Raw genomic sequence first — 12,160 nt, 5'->3', positions numbered from 1 at the left:
ATTGCACGTGACCTATGAGTATTTATTATCAGCACAGCAACCTTTGGTTACTGTCGTTCATATACTGGAAAATTTCTAGACAGGTGTGAGATTTGATTTTCTTACATAATAATTGCATATGTAATGTTATTTTTCGTATGCTTATTTCCAACGTTCGCAAAAGTGTCATTGTTATCAACTCCATTGAGACACTTTTTCAGGAATGTTTTTGAAGTCGTTCAGTAAACTTGCAGGTAGTGTTTTATCAGGTTTTAAAGCTGCTCGTTTATTAAACATTACTTAATTTGCATTACAGTGAAGTTTACGAATGCTGAAATTTGTTTACATCTTCCGAAAGCAAAAATAGCGGTTTTCCTGTAAATAAGCAGTTACTATGGCCTGGCAGTATAGCCTTCATGCCATTCCATTAGTTGAAATACTTGTTTTATGTATACGAAATTAATACTCATCATCATACATATCCTTACTATGTGCAGTAATTACCATACTTCTCATTGATTTCTTTCAGGGAAACCACTCATTTGTTATCTACACAATCTATCATCAATGAAAGTCAGTCAATCGAACAATGACTATTTTGATGTCACATTGCAAACGAAGGACAAACACTTAAGAGGGATTTGCTTTTCACCTGATAAGATGAAACCAATGAAATCCAGGTTTAAATCATAGTCGCCAGTGAAGCTTAACAGGTATGCTGTAAAAAAAAAAACAGATACACAGATGAAGACGACATTCACATAAACAAAAGAACAAAGATCTCTGATCCAATAGCCAGTGAACTTGATTTTGACATCAAACCACTAAAAACTAACCTGGATTTGGCAACGTTGGTTACAGCAAATGACATCACAGAACAAAACACTTGATGTACCAAAATGTACATTTCAGGTCGTATATCCATAGAGAGAAGTACAGAAATCATTCAAGCCAATGGTAAGACACTTAAAAAGCTGGAAACAGTCCTAACAGACGAAACAGGATCTTTAAGCCTAGTTCTGTGGGAATCAGATATAGACTGAGTGCAGAATGGTCAAACATACAATTTAACTAGAGCAATTGTAAAAAATTTCTCTAGTACTGTGGGCTTTGTACACACCAATGTCCATTCCTGCATTGGTTAGAACAGTTTTTTCCCATCTGGGGTCAAGTTAATAAAACTTTTACACTTGTAATTTACAAGCCGGACCACTGTATTTTGCAAACCCAGGCGAAAAAGAATTAATAAAGACAGTAACAAGTGTAAATTTCATGTCTCTGGCTTTTAGTGTGGGTTTACACATGTAGAATATGGTAGGTAACCAATTTAATAAAGCTATTGGAAAAATCTGATTTGTATTTTACACGTGTCCAACTTGTAAATCAAAGTGCAAATCACAAGTTGCAAGTCACTTGTAAACAATGGGTACGCATTTTGAAAAGGATATTTCTGCAGAAATAAAATGTCTTCCTCAAGCGAAGAGGAACTTGATGAACTGTTAAGACATCGAATTGTACACTAACCACGAAATTTCTCAGAAAGACGACAAGAAATCTTTCAGATATAAAACACACAATTGGATCAACATTCAAATTTTCGTTCAATTTTCTTTCAAGTTTTTGTCGACCAGGAAAACTTTAACGGCAGGTACAAAACGTGGACTTGAATCATTGACACATTTGCCAGACAACTGAGTTCCAATTTGTCTTCCATGTAAAGTATCGATCTGGTCCAAACTTTCTACCTTCCCAAACATCTATCAGATAAACTGTAGGTGTAGTATAGATAGATAGATAGATAACTTTATTTAAACACGGTTAAAATTCCTTCAGCATGTACAAAAAATATAAGATCTATAATACCTAACTAAACTAACTCTGATTAAAAATATATTCATAAAATTTTAACTACCTAGCTATTTACAAATAAAAGCTGCTTTTCAAGGATGCCGTGTAAAACTGTATTAATGCATAATCTCATTCAAAACTGTTGCGACACAGTTTGCGTTTAAAATCATGTAAAGAATCTGCAGATCTTAAATCATGGGATAGGCTGTTCCACAGCTTAGCTCCGCTACAGGAGAAAATTTTCTTTAAATAATTGGTACGGGGCAGTGGAAGGACCAATTTATTTTCAGTATTCCTCAATCGATAAGAAGTTATTTTGTCATGAGATACAAATTTAGATGTTAGATAGTCGGGAGTCATCCCATGTACGGTTTTATACATCATAATAGCCGTCGATACTTGTCTTTGGTGTTTAAGCTTATGCCAACCCAGTGCCAGGAACAAATCGTCCACATTACAATCAGAATTAGCGGACATTAGAATACGGGCTGCACGATTTTGGAGCCTCTGCAGCTTATTGGAAAGACCAATGCCGCAGTTGCTCCATACGACATTACAGTAATCAAAATGCGGTTGAATTAAACTGTCGTAAACATTAATTAATACATTAAAAGGAATAAGACGTCGTATTCTTTTAATTGCACCCAAAGCAGAAGCAATCTTCTTACAAATACTCTACATACATACATACATAAACTTTATTTATCCTCGGATTTTAGTGTAGCCAACATAGCTAGTATCTCCGATCCTAACTAATTTTAAAAGTTACAACATATATAATATAATATTAATTAATGTAGTATTAACTAAAACCGTGCACTAACAATTTGCGCTTAAATTCACTATAATCTACAGTCTTTCTAAAGTGATCAGGTAGAGAATTCCAGTACTTAACAGATGAATAGCTAAAGGAATTTAGACCATATGTGGTTGTAGACGGCTTAGGAAGTGATAAAATATTAGTACCCCGTAGGGAGTAAGCAGTAGATCTTAACTTGATCAGTTGTTTTAAATAGCACGGATATTTACCAAAATGGAGACATTTGAATATACAAATCATCATATTTTGTATCCTCCTGTTGGCTAAACCACACACACCAGCCTTGTCTAGAAGAGCATCATAGTTTGAGTCCCAGTCCTTTAAAACAAATCTTAAAATACGTCTATTTAAGGTGTCCAGTTTGACAGAATCTTCTGAATTACAAACGTGCCATATCATTGAACAGTAGTGAAAATGGGGTAAGATAAACGCTGTATGTGGCATTCCCAGCTTAAGTTTTGGTCAATATGCACCCCAAGAGATTTTGCCGTTCACACTTGCATCACGGGATGGTCGTTTATCATAAAAGAAGGAGTTTCAGAAAGCTTTGATAGCTTCTGCCTCGACCCAACTAACATAAACTCAGTTTTAGTCAAGTTAAGGGTCAGTTTGTTAGCCGATAGCCATATATACACCTTGTTTAAATCGTCGTTAACGCAGTCATTTATGAGTTTTAAATCTGCGCTGGCATAGGTTAGGCTGGTGTCATCGACGTACATTCTAGGTTGAGAAAAATGCAAGCAATTAGGTAGGTCATTAATATACAGTAAAAACAATAAAGGTCCAAGAATTGTTCCCTCGGGAACACCACATATAACTAATTTTGGGTTTGACATTGAGCAATTAATTTGGCAAGTTTGGGTACGATTGTTTAAATACGAAGTAAACCATTCGTGACAGGAACCGTGTAATCCATAATATTGTAATTTCGTTAATAAGATATGATGATCAACTGTGTTGAAAGCCTTTTTTAAGTCTAAGAAGACAACGGCATTGACAAGGCCACGATCAACGTTCACTGCCCAGCTATCGGTAGCTTCGAGTAATGCGGTTACAGTAGAATGTAAAGAACGAAAACCAGATTGGTAACGGGATAGAATACGATTCTCAGTAAGATAGTGATACAACTGGTCGTAGACTACCCGTTCAAATACTTTGGCCACGACTGGGATCACCGATATTGGTCGATAATTGGTGGGATCATTTCGTTTACAAGAATTTTTATACAATGGAGTAAGTATTAGGTTTCTACTGCGTACAGATAGTCTCTAGATCTTCGACTTGCAAAAGCATATAAACAAAACATATAAATAGAAAAATTAAACAAACGTCTTTTAGACTTGATATTAGCCTAAGTACTGGGTCTTGAGTAAAAGAAGCCTGCGTTAATCAGTAACCGAGAGAGAAATAAAAAAACACACGATACCATGCACACAGATAAACCAACAACAGAGCAAAGTGATAGAAGTCACAATAATGCTTTTTCAAGGACATTTAGCTGCCTCCTCTTTTATCAGAGCAAAAAAAATGGTGAAGCGAAGGCATTTCTAAATTGTTTTATGCTTAAATGTCCGTGTCTCTTCCCAGCGTAAGCATTCATTCAAGAATTTGTGCCGGCAAGAGTGCTACGTATTTGCAGCTACTCATTAAAATGAACGTTTTTCTTATCATTAACTTTATACCAGACTGATTTGTAACTGAAGGCTACTAAGAGTTTCTTACTTCTCACTGCCACAGCGAAAGATTCCAAACTGGAACTGGTTGCACAGCGAACAACAACAACAACACTTTGCTTGAGCTCTCCCTGGGCACTTTGACAGGAGCGCGCACAAAATCATCAACCAACCACAAAGTCACAACAACAATGCATGACAACAGCCAAGGCGCCCATTTCTCAAACTTCCTGATAACAACACTCCTGCGGTTCTGTTGTTTCAAAAAATGTTTTACAAGTCCTGAGGATTAGATTAAGAGATATTCAAGCCAATTATTTGACAAATCAAAATAATCTTTTTTGTTAGCTAGAACCGACACATTTGTTCTTTGGATTTTCTCTGATTTCAGGTCCCACAAAGTTTGTAGGGAAATTGCAGAAAAGGGACCCCAGGTACACTCCGTTTGACTAATAATCATTTTTGAGTCACCAAAGGCCATTAAGGCGATATTCTTTGTCTCCAAATAAGACCTATGGTCTCTTGCTCCAAATTTAAACGGCATCATTTTTGGTCGAAAAGATATTAAAATAAAGGAAAGCCCCGTGACTAAGATCCTAAAGATCACGGATTATTCCATGTTAGCCTGAACAGGTTCTCATATAAATGGTAGTTAGCACAAAGTTCAGCTTATTCCGGTTTTAAAATAGGTTCTTATTTTCTACATAACTAAGAGTATTCAGTGGTTCAGCAAAGCTTATTCCTCAAATAAAACTTTCCTACTATTACGTTGCAGTTAAAGTGATAAGGCACCGATATTTGCCCAATCGACACAATATTTTCACAGATTTTATAAATTAACAACCTGTTTTAGCTGAATTTTAGGCTAAACGGGTTCTTATATAGAGGGGGCTTACCTGGCAAATTTTAGTCTAACAGCTGGAGGTTCTTAACTGATCCAGATTAAGAGCGAGGGGAAACACCCATTTTCGAAGGCTATTAACTGCAGGGTTTTACTGTATAAGGTTTTAACAGCTTTTCTGCGAAATGTTTGTCTTTCTGTGAAAACTGGAGATTATCAGAATTTCTTCTGTGATCAATTTCACCCGGACCCAAAACCTTATTTACACAATGTTAGAAAATTTTGAGCAAAAAAGTCCCTTTCCCATGCTGGCTTGACTGGCTTTTCCATGCATATGTATACCATTTTGGCGCAAGCTTCAGCCTTGTCCGAACCAGTTAAGGTGCGAAGGATTATTTTAAAGCACAGACGTGCAGGAAAATGAACACAGCGCGAATGAATTTAAGAGCTTACCTATAAGCAGGGACTCCTCATACTTTGGCCACCGATCATTTGTTCAAACAAAATGTCATAGACAATGCGAAAAGGTATTTGAAGTAACATCTTTCCCTGTCCTTTTCCATTCTCAAAAAGGAAAACAAGCAACCAAGTAATAAAATTGTTTGATGAACAGCATGACTAACATTTTCCGTGGTGTGTTAAACTGTTTTGATTTCAAAGTCAAATTAGTCTGACACTCTGTGGAGAAAAGTTCAGTGATACTAGCTGTTGTCGATACCAGGTGGTCCAATTTTTTTTCGATATTGGCTCTTACTATGTTCGATTTCATTTCATTTGTTTGTGAATACCGTTCAGCCTGAGGTTTTCTTTTCAATGGCCTGAGGTTTTCATTGTAATAGCCAAAACTTCTTTGTTGGAAAAAAGAAAAACATATGCATGACCATGTACAAAAACGCAAAGCATGAGGATGACGTTTAAAATTTTTGGCATTCTCAAGAATGACTTAGACCGTTTACGGCGCCACTGAAGGGAAATATCATGTGCAGGGGCAATAGCATTTTAATGACAATTTTATCATTTTAATTTCTACATAGATTTCTATTCCCTATTGCCGGGGACTCTTTTATTTTCCTATTTACAGCAACTTAATAAGGTCATCTCGGGTTTGGGGTGGGATGATGTGAGAAAAAGGAAGAGAGGTGGACAAAGGGGATACGAGGGACTTTCCATCAAAAGAGCCCTGAGGAGACAGCCCAGTTTTGAATTTGCCGGAAGACAGATGTTGGAAAGGATTGCAAACTTTATGAGGATAAACCCACCGCCTCTCCCTCCCATCGAGGTAATTTTGTTTTGTTTTTTGGAATAATACAAAGCCCCTTACACACTAATCCGGACATGTTTAATTGAAATCATGATAACTGTTTTACCCAGACCTGAAATGGTCTTAAACTAAAACTGGAGAACAGTTAAAAAAGGATGCAGCTTCGAGTGAGGGAATTAGGGGGTTCACTTGTTTCGTTGGGATGCAATTATTGCCTATTCTTGAAAACAAAATATGAAACTCATAGGGGTACAAATAGTCTTTAATTAATTTTCGACCACGCCCCTTTCCGCGCTCCACTCACATCGAGTGCGATTTTCAGATATTTTTTTATCGTGCCGATTCTCTGCTAAAAAATACTCAATGTACTGCTGGAATATTAAACTATAATATTATTACTTTGTATCTGAGTAGTTTTCTAACTTTAGAGTTAAGTTTTTCCCTCGTCATTTCTACCTTTTCCTCGAGCGGTTTGGTCAAAATTGCAAGGCGTCTCTGATCAAAACACGACCGAGCAAGGAATCTCGGACAATATTTCTTTTGCGCAAGTGCAAATTGAAAGTGTACCGCCAAAATCAAAAAGAGGAACAAATGTCCTTGGTTTTGATATGTAAATTGTCGAACAAAAAGCAGATTTGAGCCCGTCAAATGGCTGTTCAATACAGCTACATCTTCCTCCTTGTGTTTTTTTTACAGTTTTGTAATCGTGAAAGCAGTAGGAGAGGTATCTGGAAGCTCGGAAAATGCTTCGGGGACTAATATTCCGTCATTTACATTCAAGATAAACAAGTAAGACGTGTGAAGTGTTTGTTTAGCAAAATAAATACCTTTTTTGGCTAGTTTGCGGGTTTTTCGTTTGATAAGATTCGTCCTTTGAAATTTCGTTGCAGCCTTCTAATCTATACAGTCTCAAAGGAAAGGGAAAAGGAAGATGGAGAAAATTATCAGTCGGTTCTCTTGGCCATCATCAACAAAGTGTTAGATCAATCAGGCATACACGCCATAATAATAAATAGCCGCATTTTAGAAGTTTTCCGGAAAAAAATATTCTGCCCAGAGAAAGTAGTCAAGAAAGCAAGTAAGTGTGGCGGAAGGCAATTAAATGCACTTCTCACAAAGTTGAGAACCGGTCGTTGCTATTCATTTAAGGTGTATTATAACGAGGTTGATGTGGTTCAGCTAAAAGATGAAAACAGCAAGTTAAGGGGAGAGAAAAGAGTTTTAGAGGAATCACTAGTACAGGAGAAGGCAAAGCGATTGCAAGGTGATAAAAAGCCCAAGAAGCTCTCGAGAAAGCTGAGAAAAAAGAGGCCTTCTACGAGAAAAATTTTGTGCAATTGGCCAAAAAAGTGATCAAAAATGGGAAGAAAGGTAGAGGCCCTTCTGACAAGAAGTTTCATGATTATTCCAAGCACCACCAGAAGAGAATGAAAAACCAGTTGAAGGAAGAATGCCAAACCACATTGTCCTTTCTTGGGCTCTACAATTTTATTGCTACCAAAATTGAAGTGCTTAACACCGATAATAATCAATATGAAACTTTCAATCTTGTTGGGGAGGGAGAACTGACATTCACAGATTCTGACCCAAAGGAACTTACTAATGATGACCTTGATAACATAAATATGTGGCTGTATCTGAAAGATAAGTTCAATATTTCAAATGAGGCCTGGCATGAAATTGCCATGAAAGCCAATGGTGTTCTCAATACCTATTCCATCAAGAAGCGAATCAAGGAACTAAACAGTAAGTGGAACCTGAAACCAACTCCAGGAGATACTGAGGGTGTTCAGTTAGGATTTTCTGACAGTTTGCAAGAACACATTGTGAAGCTTCAGCAAACTGGAGAGATCAAAGATGGGGAAACTATTAAGATCAAACTTAGCGGTGATGGAACAAATATCAGAAAGAGGCTTACAGTTGTCAATTTCACTTTTACTATTCTGAATGAAAAGGAACTGGCAATGGGTGAGAAAGGTAAATATGTACTTGCTCTTATAAAAACTACAGAGACATATGATCATATAAGAGAGAGCCTGGCTGACCTTCGAATGGAAATGTCAAACTTAAAGGAGATAAGTGTAAATAATTGCACCTATCAAATTGAATACTTTTTAGGTGGTGACTGGAAATTTTTAGCTCTGATCTGTGGACTACGTAGGGCAAATGAGGATTATGCTTGCGTGTGGTGCAAGTGTCCCAAGCAGTAACGATGGGACACAAGCAAAAAGTGGTCAATCAGTGACCCCACATTTGGTGCCACAACTATCGACGAAATAGCAAGGTTTTCCATCGGAAAAAAATTCAACTAAAAGGCAAGACCATTATTTGATTTTATACCAATGGATCATGTTATTATAGATACATTACATCTTTTCCTGAGGATCTCAGATGTTTTAATTGACCTGCTCATAAGAGAGTTGAGAAGAAGTGATGCTATCGAAAAAAAGAAAACTTTCCGAAAGTTCTGACAGCTTCCCAAGAGATAAGTATAAACACATGGCAAGTTATGAGGAATTCGTCAAAAGCATTGGAATCTCTTTTAATTTTAGAATCAATAAAGAGAGTAAAAAGCTGGAATATAGAGATCTTACTGGACCAGAAAAATTGAAACTGTTTCAGAATATTAACATTCCTACGCTTCTTCCTTGGTACAGTCAAAACAAAGAAATACAAGTGATGTAGCAAAAATTTATGGAGTTAATTGGTGATTTGAAACTAGATTTTACATCGGAGGATGACCTTCTTCAACTGCAAGGAGATGTCAAATCATGGTTTGGACTCTTTCTCAATGTGTACCAAGCAAAAGATGTGACCCCCTACATGCATGCACTACATTGCCATGTTCCTGAATTCCTGTCACTGTATCAAAACATTGCATATTACACTCAACAAGGTTTGGAAAAATACAAGGATAGAGCTTCTAAAGACTTTTTCAGATCCACAAATCACAAAGGAATTGATGCACTTAAACAGCTCTTTCTGAAGAAAAACAGGATTCAGTTCTTGGAAGCAGCAGGCTATGAGAGGGCTAAGAACAATTATGAATGTGGTAACTGTTCAAAACAAGGCCACAGCATTAAGACATGCAAATCACCATGTAAACATTGTACAGCTGGGATTTGCTGTGCACGTCTTGTGAAGGAAGATGGCAAATGGATGCCCAGATGCCAGCGTCACTAACATTACACTTAACTGTTGAAATCTTAACCAAAAACATCAACCAGGCAATCATAAAAAGTTCCAGTCTGACAAACATAAACAAGTTGATAGTTACAAGATGCTACAAGTATTAAATGATTTGGCCATGACTAAAAATCCAGAATTAGTTCCATGGCACAGTTACAAAACAATGGCTTGATATTTTACATGTTTGCTTGGTAGTTGTTCCTGTTACCGTCACCTCTCACAAACTGAAATGTAATAACATGGCTGTTTTCAATTTCAGATTTCATATACTGCTCCCCAATGATTTTGTATTTGGTAATTGGATTTCTTTGTCCCAGCCAATACTTTATTGTTCCTGAAATTACATAGGCAAAATCTCCAGCTGGATTTAAAATTCTTTCGTCCCACTTCATTCCAAGAAAGGGATCAAGCATCCTATTTGACTTTACTTGGTAAACCATTTTTCCTCAGGCAAAACACTTCCAAGACCTTCTATAAAAACATCCTGATCAACAATGAGGTCTATGCTGATTTCAGGGTCCTCTCGCCGCCCAGACCAAAGCTTTTTCTTTATTTCACGAAAAAGTTGACCGTGAAATGTTTGTGGTCTATCCACAAGGGAATTTTCGGATGGAATAAACGCTTTTCTTTACGAACAAACGGGAAATATTCAGATCCTTCATCGTCCCCGAAAGGTCTCCACTCATCGAAGCGTGAGCTGTACCCAACATAGTGGATTTTCAATATTTTGTTGGCTTTATCAACCTCCGTAACTACAATATCGTAGAGCTTTGTATCTTTTCTCTGTGGATTAGCCTTTTTCACGGGGGTGTATGCCGAGAATTCGTTGTAAAACCACTTTGGTTCTTTTATTTCTCCCTTTGGCCTGTCCGCCATTTTGAAAATCCGCTGCGTTGAGTATGCGCATTACGTGCAGTTAGCGGCCGAGTCCGCCTGGAACCGGGAAAAACAAATGTTCGTCGCAAAGGGGAAAGAGTTTGATATGAAAAATAGTGAATTCAGATATAAAAGAACTTAAGTGATCTGTTCTAAGGTCTTTGTATATGGCAAAGAATAGTCAAGAGAGAATGATTCTCTCTTGAAATAGCATCTCTTGAAACAGCTTATTCTTTGTGCTATTTCTTTATGATAGTTACATTCAGTACCAAGCAATTCCCGAAATGCCGGAATTTGTGCATTCACTGGCAGGGATATCGAGAGAGGAGAGGTGGTGGTAGAATACGATGGAGAAAGGGTGGAAATGGAGGAAGCCGCTAGGAGAGAGGAGATGTACGCCGAGGAAGGGAGGCCCTGCACTATTATGGTTATCGAGAGCGCAGGGCACAAGTAGTGTAAGTACATGTAGCATTTCAATAGCATCTTGGTTGCAAGGTTGAAAGTGTTTGAGTTCCTGCTACAAAATAACAGTTAACTGCATTCTTTTTTTTTTCAGGGACCTTAAGCACCGGACAAATCTATGACGCAGACGTAGACCGGAAGTGCAAGTCCCGTTTCGTCGAAACGACAGTTAATGTTTTGATAGTAAGTTTTCTTAAGGTAAGAAAAACCTGAACAGAACCGATGATTAATACTAACGAATGTTGATCTATCGACATAAATCCATGTAACTCAATTATTGCGTTGAAAACGGACCCTCAATGTTTGTTTACTTTTTAGCTGTGCCGAAAATTATGGCGGAGAATTCATCCGTGAAAAGCACTTCTTGTCCTCCAAGGTTTGCTTAATGTTTCCTATGTTTAGGCATCGCCAAAATGTCTAGTTATCATTTAGTGTTTTAATGGCTGTCTTAATTTAAACAAATGATATGTAGTTTTGAAAGGAGAAAGAAACCATTGTAAATTATTGTAACTAGCGCTTTTCGAATTTTCTTGCTCATCTATACGAAACTTCCGAGTTATGTAATGCGCAAAATAACCTCTCATGTATTTATTGTTTTTCGGCTGGCTTTCAGTTAAATGAAAGTGTTGTTCCCGTTTAATAATTTCGCATTACGTTCGTAGTTTGAGAATCGCTAGCTATTTCTTGCAACCGCACGAATAGATTATAATCTACACAAATTACTTTTTTTACAACTGTTGTAAACTACTCAGTGTACATGAATGTGATGCATACCTTTATGTGTGTAAGCATTATGACTTTCGTTTCTTTTCTAGTGTATTCATTTTAGGTTACGCTACGGTGCAATAACAAACCACTGGCTAGCCAGACTGTGACTATATTGCATAGAATAAAACTTTTGTTTGCATTTTCGTTTTAGTGTCAAAAGGAATATAGTGTGGACAGAAAAGCATGATATATTGTTATGCAGAGAAATTATAACTGACCCATTTACCGATATAAAAAAGGGAACCACTCAGAGGAGTGCTAAGTGGGCAGCAATTGCTGAAGCCCTTGTTGCTGTAAAGGATATCGATGTCCCAATTAGAGTAGACAAAAGGTAGGTAAGAGACAGGTAGGATCACACATTATTTAAAAGAAATTACAGTCTGACCTCCTCTTACGGACACCTCCATAATACGGACACCTCTCTATTACGGACAGTTCGTTGG

At 37.3% G+C, this 12,160-nt stretch overlaps 1 pseudogene; it reads left to right on the top strand.

Annotated features, from left to right (window-relative positions):
- The first annotated feature begins 3,875 nt into the window (after window positions 1-3,875).
- On the top strand, window positions 3,876-9,605 carry LOC140931747 (uncharacterized; annotated as a pseudogene).
- Window positions 9,606-12,160: the final 2,555 nt, after the last annotated feature.

Source organism: Porites lutea, chromosome 3 (assembly GCF_958299795.1).
Source record: "Porites lutea chromosome 3, jaPorLute2.1, whole genome shotgun sequence".
NCBI classification, from domain to species: domain Eukaryota; kingdom Metazoa; phylum Cnidaria; class Anthozoa; order Scleractinia; family Poritidae; genus Porites; species Porites lutea.
Note: the sequence above shows the minus strand (reverse complement) of the source record. Positions and strands in the feature narration are given on the sequence as shown.